The following is a 20682-nucleotide window of genomic DNA, read 5'->3' on the forward strand; positions in this document are numbered from 1 at the left end:
TAGTTTTCTAGGGTTACCATCACGAAGGATCACAAACTTGGTGACTTGTAACTCTGAGCACACCCTTTTTCTCTTACGAACCTACATTTCTCTTTAGGGGGGACCATGGATGGAATCATCCATAAGGTCTTTTTTGAGATTCACAGTCTATGCTTCTAAGACCACGAAGTTGTCCTATCCTTGAAGTGATCAGGGAGACACACATACACACTGCTTCTTGTTTAGTTGCTAAGTCATGTCCAACTCTTTGCAACCCCATGGACTGCACTATGCCAGGCCTCCCTGTCCCTCACTATCTCCCGGAGTATCTGCCACCCTCTGCTTGCAATGAGATAAAATTTTCCATCCAGGGTGCTGGTAGTAATCCCTTTGAGGCAAAGCGATGTGACTTGGGGACATCAGAGCCCTCGGGCCAAGTCACCTCAGGATAAAAGCAACTTCATCCATTTATCCTAGTGTATGAAGAGCTGACTCGTTGGAAAAGACCCTGGTATGGGAAAGGTTGAAGGCAATAGGAGAAGAGGGTAGCAGAGGATGAGATGGTTGGATAGCATCACTGACTCAGTGGACATAAGTCTGAGCAAAGTCCCGGAGACAGTGAAGGACCAGGGAGCCTTGTGTGCTGCGGTCCATGGGGTCACAAAAAATCAGATATGACCGAACAACAGCAACAACATATGCATACACAGATCATTTTTCTCATGTGCCATATGTAAGAAGTCTGGGAAGCCTTTGCTATTAGAAGGCAGTATGATCAATTTGGAGAAATCCAGGAAGCTCAGTGGTAAAGAATTTGCTTGCCAACGCAAAAGATGCAGGAGTCTCAGTTCGATCCCTGGGTCGGGAAGATCCCCTGGAGGAAGCAATGGCAACGCACTCCAGTATTCTTGCCTGGAGAACCTCATGGACAGAGGAGCCTGGTGGACTGCATCCCATCGGATCGCTAAGAGTCGACACAACTAGGCATGAGAAGTTCTCTAAGTTTTGTGGTAAATAACAATCCTTTGTTGAAAAACAAATTGTGGGAAACAATCCTTCTGGAGTCAAACAATGTCCTAGCTGTACATACTATCTTCCTTCTCTCCTTTAAAAATGTTGGTTTAAGCCTTTCTCCTTGTTTATAGGTACCTCTGTATCCTTTAGAACTCTAGTAAGCCAAACTTCCTTTGGAAGCTGTATGGTAGGGTCTGGCCAGGAGACAGAATTCACACTAGTTCTTTTAACAGGAAAGACTTAATATAAAGAATTATTAACTAGGTATCGAACTAAAAAAGCAAAAAGAACACTGAGGTACCACAGGTGGAACGTAGCTACCACCCCTCGGGCTGGGGGAACAAAGGGAAGAGGTTGGGATTATTAAAATTTAAAGGCTGAGAGGAGGAGTCCTGCCAAGCCCGGATACCCACGGCTGTCTGAGTGTGCTGCTTGGCTGGGATGAAGTCTCTGAGCTCAGAGGAGGGGGGCGTCACTCTTGTCTGAGGAGGGGATAGGCTGGCCAACTGGGGCTTGTGTCTCTGAGCGGGTATAATCAGGCTGGTTCTGTGAGTCTTGGAGAATCTGAAAAGTGGAATCAATCGCTGGTCCAGCCAGAGTGCAGGAGCCAGGCTGGGAGGACGCTGATAGAAACAGAAAGGAAAGAGAAAATCAGTGGTGACCTGAAAGGCAAGACCAAGTCCCTTCTCCCTTCTCCAGCTTTGCAGGCTCCCCGGGGCGCCCCATTTTCAGAGCCAAAGCAGCAACCACTTGGCAGAGCAGAAATGTGGGTTTCCCAGCCTCAGCACCACAGAGTATTAAAAAAAAAGTAAGTTTGAAGGGAAGAGGCTGTAACATTAATTGGAACCAAAGCTTCCTCAGTACCTTTTCCTTGATGAAATCAATGAGTATCTTCCCTGCTCCCACAGCCCCTTGTCTCCTGCTGTTCATTGATAATGTTCTTGGCTCTCTCTTTCCCTTTAGACAATGAGCTACCTTGAGAGCAAGGGTTGCATTTTGCTTGCCTCTGTGTCCTCAAATTTTCCAGCATTCACATCACAATAGATGTTTACTCAGTGTTTGTAGAATGATGCCTGGGTGAATGGATGGGCCAAGCTAGCCAGGCACCAAGGGAGCCCCAGAGAATGGCCCTTATCAGAGCCTGGAAATGAACCACTGGGATGAAGCCAAGAGAAAGGATGGCAAGCGAGACCCATGACAATATCATTTGACATCTTGGAACTGCCCTTGTTTTTCTCAGTTGGGTTTTTGTAAGGAATGGTGTTTTTTCAGCAAGTAGTCAGCCATGCAAAGAAGGCAGAGATGCACAACGAAGTCCATTGTGTGTGTAGGGGGAGGTTAGTCAAATACCCTCTAGGTCCAAGGTGCTGAGAAAATGATTAGCAACACTGAAGCTCATTATCAGAACCATAGACAGAGGCACTGGAATGAATGGCAGAAGGGACACCTAGGAGAGTGGAATGCAAAGCTCTTTGCAGCCAGGGTCCTGCTTATTCCTCCAACTCCATTCCTTACCAGTCATATCTCATCCAGCTCAGTCCATGAGTCATTCTCGGTAGCTTTCCTCTACCCAGCCTCTGCCCACCCACTTAATTCTTAACCATCCAGAGAAACTCAACCTAGTTGCCTCTTCCAGTAATTTTGCCTCCCAAGCTGTTCCTTATCTTATACTTCCATGGCTCCCTATTCTTTTCCCCCAAGACAACCGACTGCAGGAATTCACCCAGTTTCTGGAATCTGGTTGCAAAACCTGACACCATTACTTGCCATCTGGGCATATTTCTTAAACCTGCCGTAGTTTCCTTATTTGTAAAAGAGCTCTAATGGTGCTCCCTCCTAAACAGTGACCATAACACTGCGTAAGTCATTTTCATTGTTTAGAACATGGGCTAGTATATAGAACGTGAGCATAAGCATGGTTGGTTAGTGTTATTATCGCACTGTATTGTAATTGTTGCTTTAAATAAAATCTCAGTTACTAAGTCCTGGCAGGGATTAAGTAGCTTGCCCAAGGCATCTCAGGTTTCCTTAGTGGAACTGCCTGTCTAATAAGAAATTCACAGAAAATTCTCTTTGCTGCTGAAAATGTTTCTACTTCGGAGAAAGAAGCACATTTTCCTGTAAGAAAATGTAGTTGTGGTAAACATCATTAAGACTTTCTTGAGAAACTGCCTCCAGGTCGACACAGTAAGCCTCAGAACCCCGATAGGACCATAAATGTAGATGATATGAAACAGGGCTCTTTTGTTTGACAGGGAGAGAAACTCAACTGGAAAAAAAATTAGAAGAAAAGACAACTTATTGACATTACTGGGATAGTACTGAATAGCTGCAGGGAAATAGCTGGATCTGGGGATTGGCTGGAACCAGGGGTTTTTACTTTTTCCATCTCTTATGCCAGTTCATCAATCTCTGGATTTCTAGTCTCATGTCCATTGATTTGGTGATGCTATCCAACCATCTCATCCTCTGTCACCCCCTTCTTCTCCTGGCCTCAATCTTTCCCAGCATCAGGGTCTTTTCCAATGAGTTGGCTCATCTAGTATATAAGAGAATGAAGAGTGTCATTGATTAAGTTAATGAGAATGAAGGCCTCTCTCTGTATATCATGTTCAATCTTTCCTTTCAAATAGGTGTCCTCTTATTATGCAGAAAAAAATGTTGTCAATGGTTCCTGAAACTTGGGACTCCCCCCACCACCACAACTCCTGGAAAAATGCTTAATTTGTTTCTTTGTCTCCTTTGAAAACTCTTGGAGAGTGAGTCTGATCAGTCCTGGTTGATTCAAGCTCGTGTGCAAGCCAACTGTGCAGGGAAGAGTGGCTATTCCTGGTGGTTCTCAAATCCTACTGGGGCTTCCCTGGTGGCTCGGAGAGTAAAGGTTCTTCCTGCAATGCAGGAGACCTGGCTTCAATCCCTAAGTTGGGAAGATCCCTGGAGGAGGCCATGGCAACCCTCTCCAGTATTCTTGCCTGGAGAATCCAATGGGCAGAGGAGCCTGCAGTCCATGGGGTCGCAAAGAGTCAGACACAACTGAGCGACTCATACTAACTCAAACCTCATTAGAGTAATAGAAGTAGCCCCTCAAATACAGGGAATATTCTTCCTTAGCATATAGGAGGTTATTTTTAGACAGCCAGTGAGTCCATATCCACAAGCCAGAAGATGCAGGAACTGGTGAGAGAGCTGTTCCTATCTGAAACTTATTTCTATTTCTGTCCAAGTTAATATGTTCTTTCACTTAAAAAATAATTATCTGTGTATTTGGATGTGTCGGGTGTTGGTTGCAGCATGCGGGATCTTTCATTTTGGTGCCTGGTCTCTCAGGTTGAGGTGCTTGGGCTCCGTAGTTGTGGCTCGCCAGCTTAGTTGTCCTGCAGCAAGCGGGATCTTAGTTCCCCAACCAGGGGTCAAACCTGCATCCCCTGCATTGCAAGATGGATTCTGAGCCACTGGTCCACCAGGGATGTCCCTGTTCTGACTTTCAGATCAAGTACCAAACGTCCTCCTTTCATTTTTCGTAAGATTAACTTAGTGTGTAACTTAGGCTACCAACTAAAGTTTAGCTGTGACCCAATGAATTCATTGATTTTAAAAATCTTAAAATTGCTGCTTGAAATCTGTGCCCATCATTCCGTGTAGAAACTTACTAATATTTCCTAATGATTCATCACGTTTGCCTAAAATTAGATCACTGCACAGCAATGCCAAGTACATTAGGGTTCTGGTTATGAGAGTTTTAGATCAGTGGTTTTTAATCTTATCAAATTCAGTGCCCCCTCTTATTAAAAATTATGTCTGACTTCTGTTTTATGAGACTGAAGTGCAAGTCATAAGTAATAGATACACCCACACAATTTTGGATACCATAAATTCTCAAGATCTAATACCTTGCATGTGTGCTCAGTCATGTCCAAATCTTGCAACCCCATGGACTGTGGCCTGCCAGGCTCCCCAGTCCATAGGATTTTCTAGGCAAGAATACTGCAGTGAGTTGCCATTTCCTCCTCCAGGGGATCTTCCTGACCCAGGGATCAAACCCATGTCTCCTGAACTGGGAGGTGGATTCTTTACCACGGTGCCACTTGCGAAACCTGAGATATAAAAGAGAGTAAAAACATAATTCATAGTAAAATAATTTGTATTGCAATGTGTCAGTTGCCTAGCACAACTACACTATAAAATAATGAACTCACTTGCAAAATTCCAAAGTCTCAATAGGCGGTACTACCAGCCCTGTAAAAAACACCTCTCTTGGTAGTTAGGTATTGCAAGCCTAACCTCCACCCTTTCTCATGCCAATTAATTTCTATATGATTTCTATCCAATCATAGAGTTATGACCCTTCATGGCCCTTACTCCCACCTAAAGCCTTCTTGTTCTGTTATTTGCTGAGCCATTAATTGGCTCTCTCCTCTAGTTGAACATAAGCTTCATGATATTGGAAATCTCTTTTGCAGTACCCAGCCCATAGTAGAAGCTCAATATATATAAATGCTGAACACAGGAACAAATCAATGTTCCTTTTGACAAACCAATGCATTTCAGAATTGGGAAGGTCCTTCCTGATTATCTGACTTGATGACACCAAGACCAAACAATGGTGGAATTGACTTGCCCATTGTTACAGAACTAGTAAGTGGATGGGCCCAGGTCTCCCGATCCATACCCTTGCATCCAGGCATCACGCATGTATGGCTGAAGTTTATCCCTCAGTGACCAAACAGATTTTTATTTAAGGACACTGTATTTCTTCTCTTGTTCCTAATTAATCAGGCAGTGGGAATTTAAATAAAATCACTTTTAATGATGAGAAATATTTAGTATATCCTAGCTGCCATGTGATAGCTTCCATTTTTTCCCCCTTACTTTTCATATCTCTCTCCCATGTCTATCCTGTATAACCCTCAAAATGGTCCCTCCCAGGATGCTAAGGTAGCATTTTTCTATAGTCATTAACCAAGCCAGCAAGCACTTTCTGTTTTTTTTTTTTTTTTTCTGATCAACCTTCCAGAAAGACAAATTTCTTATTGAGAAGAAAGCCAGAGTGTGCTTTACAGATGGCATGAAAAAGGAAATAGTGACAGAGAGTACAAATTGCTGAAAATAGCATGTGCCAAGGGCTACTTTGCAATATTAGTTTATGAGTTTTGCCAGCTTAGTAATGCTTTAGCAGCAGCAAACCACTTGGAGGTTTTCCTTGTTTATTCCATTCAAAGAGATATAGCATCTTAGCATACAAAGCACTGTCTAACAGCACTTGGGTCTGCTTAGATTTAGAAGTAAGCTGAGAGAGCAGTTTATATTTGCTTTTGATTTCTCTGTGTGAGGGGAATGCAGTGATTACTTCCAGCCACTTTGAAAGTCATATTCTCAAAACCAGAGACATACAAGTGAGAGAGTAACAGAGGTGCATTTAAGAAAGAACAAGGGCAAGGGAGAGTCCGTGATTCATTTCTAGGAGCCGGTGACCCATTTACAGTTTACTTCAAGATCAGAAATAAAGCCTGTGAAACTCACCCCCAAACCAGTGTGGATGTGCGTTAGTAAAGCGAATATTCCAAGTGTAGCTTCAGCCTGGGTATTGGTTGCTCCCCGGTCTGATTGTATTCACATCAAGTCATGCAAAGGTCCAGGCTTCTCTCTTGACTCAAAAGGAAAAACGTCCTGTACTGGAAGCTAGCACCACGCCCCATATGCTTTTCCATATGGTGAGGGAATCCAAATTTTTAAAATAATGGATTGTTTCCTAACATCTAACGGGTACTCTGGATCTGGGTGACTGAAAACATTTAAGCTTGGTGACAGCCCACTTAAATCGCATCGCAGAAGCTGAAAGAAACTCTAAATCATTATTTATCGCAGGTGGAAGGGACATTCACCATCTGGTAGCCCAAACGCTTCTTTTTACACGTGGTGGTGGAGGTGGTGGTTTCGTCGCTAAGTGGTGTCTGATTTTTGCAACCCTATGGACTGTAGCCCACCAGACTCCTCCGTCCATGGGATTTTTCCAGGCAAGAATACTGGACTGGATTGCCATTTCCTTCTCCAGGGGATCTTCCTGACCCAGAGATTGAACCCACATCTCCTGCATTACAGGCAGTCTACTGTATTGCAGGCAGATTCTTTATATCTACAGAGCCACTACATATGGGGAACAAACCAAAGTCCAAAGAGGAGAGGTGGCCTGTCTAAAGTCCTGGAATGAGCTGAGGGCAAGTCTGATGTCAGAAATTGGTGCAGAGGTTTCATTAGTCTTCCCTGTTAGGCTTATGGGGCTTCCTTGGTGGCTCAGCTGGTAAAGAATCTACCTGCAATGCGGAAGACCTGGGTTCGATCCCTGGGTTGGGAAGATCCCCTGGAGAAGGGAATGGCTACCCACTCCAGTATTCTGGCCTGGAGAATTCCATGGACCGTATGTTAGCCTTCTGAGCAGCTTTCTCTTGAATCACTTAATTGACGTCTTTGTGAATCAGCTTTCTCATCTGCAAACTGAAGGTAATCATGTAAGGCCAATCCCAAGGCTGGTGAGGGGGCACAGAGCACTATAAAGTTTCTCACTGAGCTCTTTCTCTGGTAGACCGTGCTTGATAAATATCAGCTTTTATTATCTTTAGAGTTGTTATCTCTATCATCAATACCACCATCATGACTGTGTTTATTCCTAGTTCCTTGTATGGATCTTCACCACGCTGCAAACATCTCAACTCAAAAATCTGAAACACCGAGGAGTCCTAATAGGGAAAAAAACTGAAAACTGAAGTCTTTTCAATTGTCTCCATGACTTGCCAACACTCTATCACAATGTAGCCAAAATTTATTTCCTTATTTAGGGATCATGCATGGAAGACTTAAGTTTAATCTTTTAATAAGCATGGAAGACTTAAGTTTAATCTTTTAATAACCAAACAGAGGTGTGTATTTTTTTCTTTTTCATGTTTAAAAAACAAAAATTAGAGGAGAGGCACTGTTGGATCCCATTGACCCAGATGGTTTTGTCTCTTTTCTTTTGTAATTATTAGAAGAAACATCAAGGGGAAACTACCCTCTTGGCTGTCTGGGACTAAATTGTCAAAATTAAGAACCTGCATCCCTTATGTCTCCTGCATTGGCAGGCAGATTCTTCACCACTAGCGCCACCTGGGACACACAGACCCGTCCAACTGTGTTGCTGTGATGACAGAAATGCACCTCTGTAAACAGAACTTCAGAGCATATTCTGCCTTGGAAAGCAGTGAGTGCTCTATCATTGGTTCCCTACTGGCAGAGGGTGAGTTAAGAGGAGGCGTCCAAGCATTGGAATTGTCGGAGGCTAGGGAAGGAGGAGACTTGGACCAGAGTCATTTTTATTGAAGTGTAGTTGATTCGCAGTATTATATTAGTTTCAAGTGTATAGCATAGTGATTCAAGATTTTTACAGATTATGTGACATTAAATTTCGTGTCATTACAAGGATGACTTTTAATGGCTTTGCCATCTATGACACATCAATTGTTTATTCATTCATTCATTCACACTTTAATTCAGTTTCCTCTTGATAAGCATGAACAATTTAAAAAATACATATGCAGTTATTTATTTATTTGGCTGCACCAGGTCTTTGTTGTGGCATGCAGGACTTTTTAGTTGTGGCATGCAGGATCTAGTTCCCTGACCACGGTTCCAACCTGGCCCTCCTCCCCCTGAAATGGGTGTGCAGATTCTTAGCCACAGGACCACCAGGGAAGTCCCAGCATGCATAATTTTTTTAAAATGCTCTCAGTCACTAGGACCAAAAGAAACTGTTTCTCCTAACAGCGCTCTTGGTTCATCCAGTGAATTATATAAATCATGAACTGATTATATATAAGCATGTGTGTGTATGCATGCCTGCATTAATATTTCCATGTTCACCAGCAGGTTTAGAGCAAAATTTACAGTCTACCTCTAAAAAGTGATTCAGCTACACAGTTGGAGCTATATTTTATTAATCAGTCAAAATTATTTCTCTCTTGTTCTCTATCTGATCTCGATTTCATCAACTTTTCCATCTTATGTTTCTGTGTTTATTCATACACTGTATCAGATCCCATATTTTGAGAAAATGACATAAATGTGTATGTGTCTTTGTGTGTATCCACAAAAATACCTGCATGCTCCTCTTTGCTATTCAATCTTGAGCCTTTGAACTTCAGCCAGTACAAAGGAATAGAAATATTGCTGGCGCTGACTTCAGTTAGAGCCAGCCAAAACAAGCGGCCATTGCGAGTGTCTGTTTTCTCCGTCTCTGACTCCAAGAGCAGCTCATCACAGGATCTGAGCCCAACCTCACCCTGGGTGGAACAAGGGCCATTTCTCTCGAGCGAGCTCTCGGGCCCTAAATCTGACTTCCTTGGAAGGGAGGACAGTTTTCGTCTGCCAAGGGTAACCGAGGCCCTTGCATCTGTCACGTTGATCCTTCCAGAGCCCTTGCCAGATCTAGTATGCTGATCAATTACACTGACCTGATAATACTAACATTAGTGTGAGCACATCTCGCGCCAAAGGCTGGAAATCAAATCGACAGCAAGGAGCTGCCTCAGACCAGCCAAAATGAACCAGGACTTATTCTATTAGAGAGAATATTCCGTTTGCTCCAATAATGAGAACTCTATTGAGATTGGTTAATTCAATTCTGCCCATCTTATCAGATTTATTTTTAATGAAACTGAACAATAGTTTCATTTGTTATGTTATTAGTTTTCCCAGTAGAAGCAACGAGACTGAAAGCGAAGCAGATGAGCTTTGCCAATGTCTTTGGCTTATCAGGGGTGTAAGCCAGTTTGGATATTACACAGTGAAACGCTCTGTCCTCTTCTGGGTCTGCTATCTTGGTCATGGGACTCAGAGCTGCAAGGCCATCTTTTCTCTCCTGTAGCCTCTCTGTGCCTCATCTAATCTCATCATTCCCTTGTTAATAAACCTGCCAGGGCTCTTGATTGCCACATTCCCAACAGTTGCTAGTTGAGTGGCATTGGCAGAGTGGCTTAACCTCTGTAAACCTCACTTTTTTTTTTTCCATTTGCAAAATGGTGATCATATACATCACTCCAGAACCTTCTCAGAAGAATTAAATTCAATAATGTCTTACAAATATTGTGCATTAATAATATTTGGCACATAGTAGATGCTCAATGGGCTTCACTGGTGACTCAGATGGGAAAGAATCTGCCTGCAATGCAAGAGACCGGGGTTCGATCCCTGGTTTGGGAATATCCCCTGGAAAAGGGAATGGCAACCCACTCCAGTATTCTTGCCTGGAGAATTCCATGAGCAGAGGAGCCTGACAGGCTATGGTGCATGGGGTTACAAAGAATCAGACATGAGTGAGTGACTAACACTTTCGCTTTTTTCAGATGCTCAATAAATATTGGTATCATCCTATTTCTTTGCGTGTCTGTCTACCTTAAGACAATTGACTCTGTCAGGGGCAGAAACTACATTTCGGATGCCTGCTTCTTACATGCCTGTCTTGACTTGCCTGAAGCACTGAATACTTGCTGGGTTGAGCTGACCGCTACATCCCCAGATGTGGAGTTCCAGTCTTCAGCCAACTTTAGTATTTTTCTTTCCCTCTGAAACTTCTTGTATCACTTTCTGTTGCACGTTTGGGGTGTCCACCTCGATGAAAAGCTGAGCAAAATGAAAAAGTCTACCATACTTAGTTCATACCTCATATATATGATAGTCATCTTATTTAGGGTTCCCTTTTTTCCCTGGGCAACCCACTCCAGTATTCTTGCCTGGAAAATCCCATGGATGGAGGAGCCTGATAGACTACAGTCCATGGGGTTGCAAAGAGTCAGACATGACTGAGAGATTTCACTTCACTTCACTTTCTCCCTGGGCAAGTGAGTTTTTATTTTTAATGTGTGTATTTTAAAATACTTTGGCCACCAGATGCAAAGAGGCAACTCATTGGGAAAGATCCCGATGCCGGGAAAGATTGAGGGCAAGATGAGAAGGGGGCAATAGAAGAAGAGATGGCTAGATAGCATCACTGTCTCAATGGACATGAGTTTAAGCAAACTCCAGGAGAAAGGGAAGGACTAGAAAGCCTGGCATGCTGCAGCCTGTGGGGTTGCAAATGGTCAGACATGACTTAGTGTCTGAATAAGAACAACAAATGTTTTACAATATTTATTTATTTGACTGTGTTGGGTCTCAGTTTCAGCATGTGGGATCTTCATTGCCTCACGCAGGATCTTTCATCGCGGTACACAGATTCTCCAGCAGTGGCACCTGGGCTCACTCGTTGTGGCACGTGGGTCCTCTAGTTGTGGCAAGTAGGCTTAGGTGCCCTGAAGCACGTGGGATCTTAGTTCCCTGACCAGGGATCAAACCTGTGTCCCCTGCTTTGCAAGGCAGATTCTTAACCACCCGGGAAGTCCCGGCAAGTGACTTATTGAGTGAAGGAATGCAGAGAAACTTCCAAAAGAGCAAGGGAAGAACAGGGCAAGGCAAAAGATTAGAAAAAGAGTGGACCACCACCCGACCCCAGGAGGATCTCTGGAACGTGGGTTGTATCCCGAGTTTTCCCAGCACCAGCAAAGGAGGCTGGGCACTGGACTCACACATCCCTCAGGCATCGGGTGAGCATCACTCTGGTGGAAAATCTTGCTGTTCTCTTAGCATCCTCAAGGTGGGGATTCCAGCCGGTCAAGGTCATTTTTCAGGGGAGGATATAGCTGTGAGTGACGTGCCGCCAAAATCTGCAGAAGCTGGGTCATGAAGCTGCGACCTGGGGAGAATGAATATGAGCAAGGCCTCCCATAATAGATGCTACAGGAGCCAAAGGAGACATCGGGTCTGGAATATATTTAAGAAGCTTCTGGTCCAGCAACTCAGAACTTCCCAGAAACAGTGGCAGCCTCGGGCCTGGAGCCAAGGGATGCTGGGAAACAGCTTGGTGACATTCAGGAGTGGTGGAGTCATTTATTATTTCTTAGAGGAAAAAAAAAATAGGGAGGATGTTGGCAGTGTGGCTCCGATACCTTCTCCCCACCCCCGTTTTCATTTTGAACATGTTTAATTGGAGTGTTGGGTAATTAATTGCGTGTCTATTGCAATATGGTGTTTACTTACAAAGCACTGTGGGCCATGTCAGCGATTAGCCATTTTCTCTGACGCCTGTCGTAGTGCTAATTACTAGCAGACATAGAACACTTTCTCTGACAAAGACACGGGGGCCTGGCGGCAAGGTTTCTCCCATGTCCCTGTGTGTTCACCGCGTCTGGATGGAGCTCTGGTCAACCTTTGCAAAGCCAATGCACCCGCTCCAAAGAAGGTTTGCCAGGAGTCAGACAAAGACGGTGTAAATTTCTAACCAGGGTCCAAGTGTATTCTCGTGTCAGGGGCGCCACCCCCAAAATGTGTGCCTGGCCCAGGGGCTTCTGAAAAGTCAGACCTGTGAGCAATAAATCACAGCGCTGGAAATCCTTCGCTTCCTCGCAGGCCCTGCCAAACAATTACGCAGTGAAATGTTCTAATTGTACTCTGATTTTAATGCTAATGCCCATTTCCATAATTCCTCTGGATCTTTACGGTGCTGTTTAATACTTGCCAATGCAGCAAATGAACTAGAAGGAACACCCACAGATGGCTCACTCTTCCCATTAAGCTGGAGCACGAAGATGGGCTTTGTTTTACGTTGAGTTTGGGCAGCCAAGCCGAAAGCTTGCCCAGCTCTCTAGACAGCCACCTTGAAACAAAGTCATCCCCAAGGAGAGATTGACAAGGGGGCAGAGTGGAATGTCTTCTCAGTGGTCAGATGCGGGCCTCTGGGGCTCAGTTCCTGCCTCCTCCAGGGCCTCCCCCTTTATGCCCGGGGATGGCTCTGACTGCCATATACGATGTGCTTCTTCAGACTTGCCCCCATGCCTACGTAGGCAAGAGCTGCATGAAAATGTGGGTGTATCTTCCTAGCAGAATCCGCCTGCCAATACAGGAGACAAGGGTTCAGTCCTGGGTCAGGAAGATTCCTTGGAGAAGGGAATGGCTACCCACTCTAGTTCTCTTTCCTGGAGAATCCCATGGACAGAAGAGCCTGGCAGGCTACAGTCCATGGGGTTGCAAACAGTCAGGACATGATTTAGCCACTAAACCACAACAGCAATAACAACTTCCTAATAGGGGCACAAGGTTTATTCTTAGTAAGGACCCAGAAATGAAGCACAAAGTGGGCACTTATACCCAACAGGTCATAGTCAGGGCAACCCGGGCTTCCAGCAATGGAACACATTACACCACCAGGGCCTGCTTGCCTTCTCCCCCAACAGATGTAGAAATCCCCAAGTGTGCACCTAAGATATATATATATATATATCTCCCCCCTACCCATCCCACCCCTCTAGGTTGTCACAAGAGTACTGAGCTGAGCTCCCTGTGCTATTCAGCAGCTTCCAACTAGCTATCCATTTTACATATTGAAGTGTATTGATGTCAATCTTAATCTCCCACTTCATCACACCTCCTCTTACCCCTAACTGCCTGTCCACATGTCAGTTCTCTACATCTGTGTCTCTATTCCTGCCCTGCAAATAGGGCAGGAATCATCTATACCACTTTTCTAGATTAACATATAGGCAATAATATATGATATTTGTCTTTTTCTTTCTGACTTACTTCATTCTGTTCTGTATGACAGATTCTAGGTCCATCCACATCTCTGCAAATGACCCACTTTCATTTCTTTTCATGACTGAGTAATATTCCATTATATATCTTCTTTATCCATGCATCTGTCAACAGACATTTTGGTTGTTTCTATGTCCTGGCTATTGTAATTATTAGTAAAACACATGCACATTGGTAGAATGTTTTACCAATTTTACTAGAATTTACTAAAATTTACTAATTTTAGCTAGATCCAGTTAAAAGGAAGGCTGAGTAGCTCAATGTAATAAGAGGAACTCTGATAGGAAACAAGATGCAATGGTATCATTTATTCTCTCTTTATTTTTCATCCTTCACCTCTCTGTGTGTGAGCCCTTGGCCTCTCCAGCAAGCTTTCTACTTGGGTTGGAAACAGGGCTGTTGGTCTGGACTTTTAACTGCATAGTTCTCAGATAGAAAAGGGAAGAACCATCTTTTCAAGCTCCAGCTCCCCAAACCCCAGGAAAGGACCATGAGTCTTCCTATATTGGGGTCACATGGCCACTTCTGGGCCAATCACTGGCCTCCAGAGCATGGAGCATTCTGATTGGCCAGCTTGTGTCAGGTGTTTGGACTTGGGTGGGGACGTGATGCTGTTCCGTTTGATCCTGTGACAGAGCTTTCCGCTCCAACAAGGAAGCAACACAAACACATCCCTGGGGAACATTCATGAGCCAGGCTGTCCTCCCCATCACAGTTTCTGCCTCAAGTGTCCAACATGGATTCTAATTCTTATCTTTACATTTAATTGTTTGCTGCCTGTCTCTTCCATCAGGCGGAAAGCTGGTTATTACCAGAGATAACACAACTTGTGCATAATGAACGCTGACTTGGTGAATGTATGAGTTAATCTCAGTAGCTTCCTGAGAAGTTATTCTTCTTAGGCTCTTGGGAATAAGAAGATGAAATTCCTAGAAGTCCTCAGGAATTTCCCAAAAGTCGTTCTGTACATTTTATAACCCTATTATTTATGTGGTTTTTTTTTAAACAGCAGTATAAGACCATCATGATAAAAAGTGAATAATTTGTTTCACTGATAGTGTTGTAAGAGATGATTTAGAGATTTTATTGTCACAAACATGCTTTACTATGCATATTTAGGAACGGATATATAGTGACAAGATTAGATATTTCAATAACAGGTAATAATTATTTCTTCCGGATATAGACATTTGATCATAGAAATCATCACCAAAAATAAATTTCAAATGAAAATCAATTTTAAAATGGAAAGATAATTCCACTAATGTGTAGTAGAGTTATCATTCTAAATTGTAGTTTTAAAACACAAGACTCAGTGCTCAACTCAATATCCTTGTCTTTCTTTTGTGACAAAATTGTCCAGACATGGAAAAATGCCTTTCCTTTTGCATGATCATTGAATCATGAATTGTTAAGGAAAAGAGCAAAAGCATCCTAGGTTGGTTTTAATACCAAACGTTGGGTGTTAGAGCTCAAGTTGTTTCATATAAGTTCTCCTTCACTTTTTTAAGATTAATCTTTTTCATTGTCTGTTTATCATCTCTATCGATCATTTATCTGTATCTATTTTTCTGTCTCTTCTGTCTATCTCTATATATCTATCCAAGTATATTTTGTCCTACAAACCTCCTCAGCCTACAGTGGATATTCAAACCCTGAATACACAAGTGCGCAATATTGGCTAGTATGTGAACAACGCTATGCTTGTATCTCCTAGCAAGATTCACCGCCCTACACAGAATTACATGTTGAAATTGACTATTTAATGACTTATTTTGCTTCCAAAATTTGCCATTTCTTGGAACACCACTCATAGTATTTGCATGCACTATGCATATAAACTCATTAGTACTTATTTTACTTTCAAGAATGACTTTCAGTGAGCAGCAGAAAGGGCCATGAACATACCCTTGTAACGTGGCCACAAGAGCCAGCAAGACTGATTTCTTCATAACCCCTTGTCTCCTATACACTCCTGTCCCCACTCCAGAAACGTTGCTGATGCTACATGTCAGTTTTCCCTGCTGTTGCTGTTCACCAGTGTCAGTGGATCCTTCAGGAATATCTCTATGCCAGGAAGACAGTCCCACATGGAAACCCTAAGGCAAACCTCTCACAGGACTGACAACAGTGGACCAGGTACCTCCTTGAGCCTAACTATGTCAGCTTCCAGGTAGCTCATGCCTCCTACATGAGAAGCACCCAATGTTTACAGCAGGTGACATTGTATTTTTTTTTTCTGGTTGTGTTGGGTCTTTGTTGAGGCATGCAGTCTGTATCTAGCTGCAGAGCATGGGCTCTCAAGCAAACCAGCTTCTCTAGATACTGTGTTAGATACAGTAGCTAGATACTTCTCTCTAGATACTTCTCTAGACTTAGTTGCCCCATGGCATGTGGGATCTTAGTTCCCTGATCAGGGATCGAACCCATGTTTGCTGCGTTGGAAGGCAGATTCTTAACCACTGGACCACCAGGGAAGTCTGACATGATATAAAGTACTTACCCAAGGTCACAAGGCTACAGAGTGACAGAACTGGGTTCAATTTGACTCTACTATATTATACACCTGGGGCTTCCCAAGGTGGCACTCAGTTCAGTTCAGTGTCTTGGTCGTGTCTGACTTCTTTGCAACCCCATGGACTGAAGCACACCAGGCTTCCCTGTCCATCACCAACTCCTGTAGTTTGCTCAAACTCATGACCATCAAGTTGGTGATGTCATCCAACCATCTCATCCTCAGTCGTCCCCTTCTCCTCCTGCCTTCAGTCTTTCTCAGCATCAGGGTCTTTTCCAATGAGTCAATTCTTCACATTAGGTGGCCAAAGTATTGGAGCTTCAGCTTGAGCATCAGTCCTATTGATGAATATTCAGAACTGAAGAAACCACCTGCCAATATAGGAGACATGGGTTCGATCCCTGGGTAGGGAAGATCCCCTGGAGGAAGAAATGGCATCCCACTCCAGTATTCTTGCCTAGAAAATGCCATGGACAGAGGAGCCTGGAGGGCTACAGTCCATGGGGTCTCAAGGCTGAGCATGTCCATTTAAGCATCTGTGTTTCTACAATGTATGTTTTTATTTCTATCTAGAGTGCATGAATACTTCTTTTGGTAATGCTACCATTGCTATTATGATGTATTTTAAAATTATTTATGAATTGCTTAAAATGCACTGTGCCAAATCTTTCCTATATTCACATGTAGAAAATGTAGTCCTTCCAATAGTCCTTGGATGCCAGTACTCTTATTATCTCCGTTTAACCAAATCTGAGGCTCTGCGATGTCTTCCCAAAGTCTCTTGAGAAGTGATAAAGCTGATAAATGAACACAGTTCTGTCTTTTTGCAAATCTTATTTATTTTTTTTTTAAACAAAACTTCCTGAGGTCAGGAAATAATACCAGTTGTATCCTGGAAGTAGCTGGAATGACATTTGACCCAGAAAAGCAGACTCCTGTAAGTTTCCAGGTATGAATTTGGGAGGGGAGGTGGTGTGAGGGCATGTCAATGCAGTGAATGTCCAAGTGGCCCTGGGATGCTCAAGCTGTGGAATCTTCCAGAGACCAAGTAGATTACAGAACAGATGAGGAGGTGGGTTTTCCCAGGTGGTACTAGTGGTAAAGAAGCCACCTGCCAATGCAGGAGATGTGGGTTGGATCCCTGGGTTGGGAAGATCCCCTGGAGGAGGGCATGACAACCCGCTCCAGTAGCCTTGCCTGGAGAATCCCATGGACAGAGGAGTCTGGCGGGCTACAGTTCATAGCCTCACAGAGAGTTGGACATGACTGAAGCAACTTAGCAAAAGGCGTTCAGGACTGAAGAAGCTAAGAAGGTTTTAGTCCTGTGTGCTAGGAGGTTCTGAGCATTTTGCAGGTATTGACTCATATAATCCTCACAACAGTCTCAGTTACAGATGAAAAAACCAGGCACAGGGAGATAAACTAGCTTGTCCAAAGCCATTCAATGAGGAGGTGACAAAGGCATGCAGAAACTAGTGTCTCTGCCCTGTCCAGCCCCATCTCTGGGGTCTTCTTCCCTCTGTCCTCCTTGAGTGAGGGGTACATTTTTACTGCAAAGGATCATTCTTGACAGTCCAGTTGCCTGATCAACTTATTTTTAGGTGGAGAGAGTAGTAAGGAATGATTATTGACCTTTGTTCTTTGTCTTACAGCTTCTTAAACTCAAGTCATGAGCATTTTCCCTGGATAGACTGGAAGGTTTGGTGTGCACCAAGATTTCATTTAGGACACTCAGTTTTACTTTCCTTGGAGAGGTGGTGAGGACAGGTGACAGACTCATTTCTACAATCCCAGGTTAAAACTAAAATCTAAAGCAAATGTTCACCCTAGTGCCAGACACATAAAGTGCTTTTCAACCCAGAGACACAAGCCTATCATTGTGTTATTATTTGCAGAAGTGTTTGGCTCAGCTGTGAAGGGATTGTTTCATTCAGTTCTCTATAAATATCATGTAGGCAGAAACTAAAGAAGCATTTGGCTCTAGGAAGGAGGACTTTTAGTAATTTACACCCTGCCATTATTAAAAGGCTCTATGAGTGTGTGTGTGTGTGTGTGTGTGTTATGTATACATCACATTCCTTTTGGCAAGTAATGCATTTAATTAATCTGCATGGAGTTTTAGTACAACATAGTTGATTAGCATAGTAGACACAGTGTCTTTTTAATATAACAAATCTACTGAGAAATATCCTTAGTTAATGAGCTGTGTCATTTTTGGAAAGTTTGTCTTATAACTAATGTATGAAAATAACACTGTATTTTTTTATGGTGTGTGTTCAAAGCCAAATAAGTTATCCTGGGTATGAATAGAGTTCTAAATCTTCGACAGTCTCTACCCTCAGTCTATTGTGTGGTTTTTTTTCAATTTTTATGGGTAGATTCCTCTTCTATACGATTGCTTGGCAAAGAGGCAAAGCTAGAAGAGGCTCATAAACTTTCAATAAAGGTTTGTTATGGGTCATCTGAAGGTAGAAGGAATATTTACAACAAACAAGATACATGAATTTTCTTCAACCCATTTGTGAACGTGGGGTAAATTGAGTTCATTTATGTTTTAACAAGAGTTCCCATTGATGGGCTCAACTTCTAAACCTCTTGAGAATGGAGACCCGGGTTTGATCCCTGGGTCAGGAAGGTCCCCTGAAGAAGGGAATGTTTACAGACTCCAGTATTCTTGCCTGGAGAATCCCAAGGACAGAGGAGCCTGGTAGGTTACAGACCATGGGGGTCACAAAGAATCAGACACAACTGAGTGACTAACACTTTCTTTATATATATATATATATATATATGTTTCAGCAAGAGTTAGCTCAACACCTAACCCTCTTCCTGAGATTAAAACAGAATGACTCTGCCAGCTTCAAAAGAGGAATCTCTTTCCCTACTTACAGAAATGACATTCTGACCCCCTGACTTAAGTCTTCCTTGACTTGTGGTTGCATGCATGTGTGTTCAGTTGCCTCAGTTGGGTCTGACTCTTTGCAACCCCATAGACTGTAGCCCACCAGGCTCCTCTGTCCATGGGATTCTCCAGGCAAGAAGACTGGAGTGGGTTTCTATGCCCTCCTCCAGGGGATCTTCCTGATCCAGGGATCAAACCCACGTCTCCTGTGGCTCCTGCATCACAGGTAGATTCTTTACCACTGAGCCACCAGGGAAGTCCTTTGATGTGGTTACACCCTGGCAAACTCATATTAAGTTGAAACTGTTAGAAGCCAAAAATGCATTTAATACACCTAACCTAGGGAACACCAGCGCTTAATCCAGCCTAAGTTAATCATGCTCAGAACACTTACATTAGCCTAAGATTTGGAAAAATTATCCATCACAAAGCTTACTTTGTGATAAAGTGTTGAATATCTTATGGAACTAACTGAATCCTGTAGAAGCCAGAATGGTTGTATGGGTGCAGAATGGTCCTAAGGATGTGTGTGCACGCTCACTCATTCAGTCTGACTCTTTGCGACCCCGTGGGCTGTAGCCCGCCAGGCTCCTCTGTCCATGGGATTTTACAGGCAGGAATACTGGAGTGGGTTGTCATTCCCTTCTCTGGGGATCTTCCCAACCCAGGGATTGAACCTTAGTCTCCTGCATTGGCAGGCAGATTGTTTACCACTATCACCACCTGGGAAGCCCATTGTAAGGGTAGCAGTTGTTTATTCTTTTTTTAAAAAATTCTATTTTATTTATTTATTGGCCAAGCGGCATGTGGAATCTTAGTTCTCCAACCAGGGATCAACCCCGTATTACCTGCATCGGGAGCTCTTGAGATTGATTGGCTGACGGAGCTGGGGCTCACTGCCACTGCCCAGCATCACAAGAGAAAATAGGGCTGCATGTCACTAGCAGGGGAAAAGAGCAAAATTTAAAATCTGAAATATGATTTCTACATAATGTACATTGTATTTGTGAAGTCAGAAAATAATGGGTTCAACCATTATAATTTGGGGACTATATTTCATTATTGTAAGCACTGATGGTGTTGTTCAGACCTTCAGCTAGAAGAAGAGATTAGCAATGGGAACCAGTGCTCAGAAATTCCATTTTGATTCTTCTGAGAGTTGATGACCTGATGACCTGTAGATCACTGAAATGCCTCTTAAATATATTACCAATGTCTTTTTAATTGTTTTTTCTGTTGTACCAGGTTTTAGTTGTGGCACCTGGGGTCTTGAATCTTTGCTGTGATATACAGAATCTTTTTAGTTGCAGCATTCAAACTCTGAGTTGTGGCATGTGCAATCTAGTTCTCTGACAGGGATCAAACGTTGGCCTCTTGCACTGGACCACCAGGAAAGTCCCCAAGGGCTTTTTTGGGGGGGGAAATATAATTTATACACAGTGAAATACACAGTTTTTAATCATATAGATCAATCACATTTGACAAATTCACATACTGTTTCACCCATAAAGATATAAAATATGCTCATCCTTCTAGAGGTTCTCATATTTATTTTAATTTGCATTTCTCTCTTGACTAATGCTGTTCAACACTGTCTTGAGTTGATTGAACTTTGGTA

At 43.2% G+C, this 20682-nt stretch overlaps 1 long non-coding RNA gene across 1 annotated transcript; it reads left to right on the forward strand.

Annotated features, from left to right (window-relative positions):
• Positions 1-825: 825 nt before the first annotated feature.
• LOC122432770 lies at positions 826-10815 on the forward strand. Its single transcript, XR_006266957.1, has 3 exons — positions 826-920; positions 2234-2237; positions 10788-10815. It is a non-coding gene; the product is annotated as an uncharacterized LOC122432770 (long non-coding RNA).
• Positions 10816-20682: the final 9867 nt, after the last annotated feature.

Source organism: Cervus canadensis, chromosome 32 (assembly GCF_019320065.1).
Source record: "Cervus canadensis isolate Bull #8, Minnesota chromosome 32, ASM1932006v1, whole genome shotgun sequence".
In the NCBI taxonomy this organism is placed as follows: domain Eukaryota; kingdom Metazoa; phylum Chordata; class Mammalia; order Artiodactyla; family Cervidae; genus Cervus; species Cervus canadensis.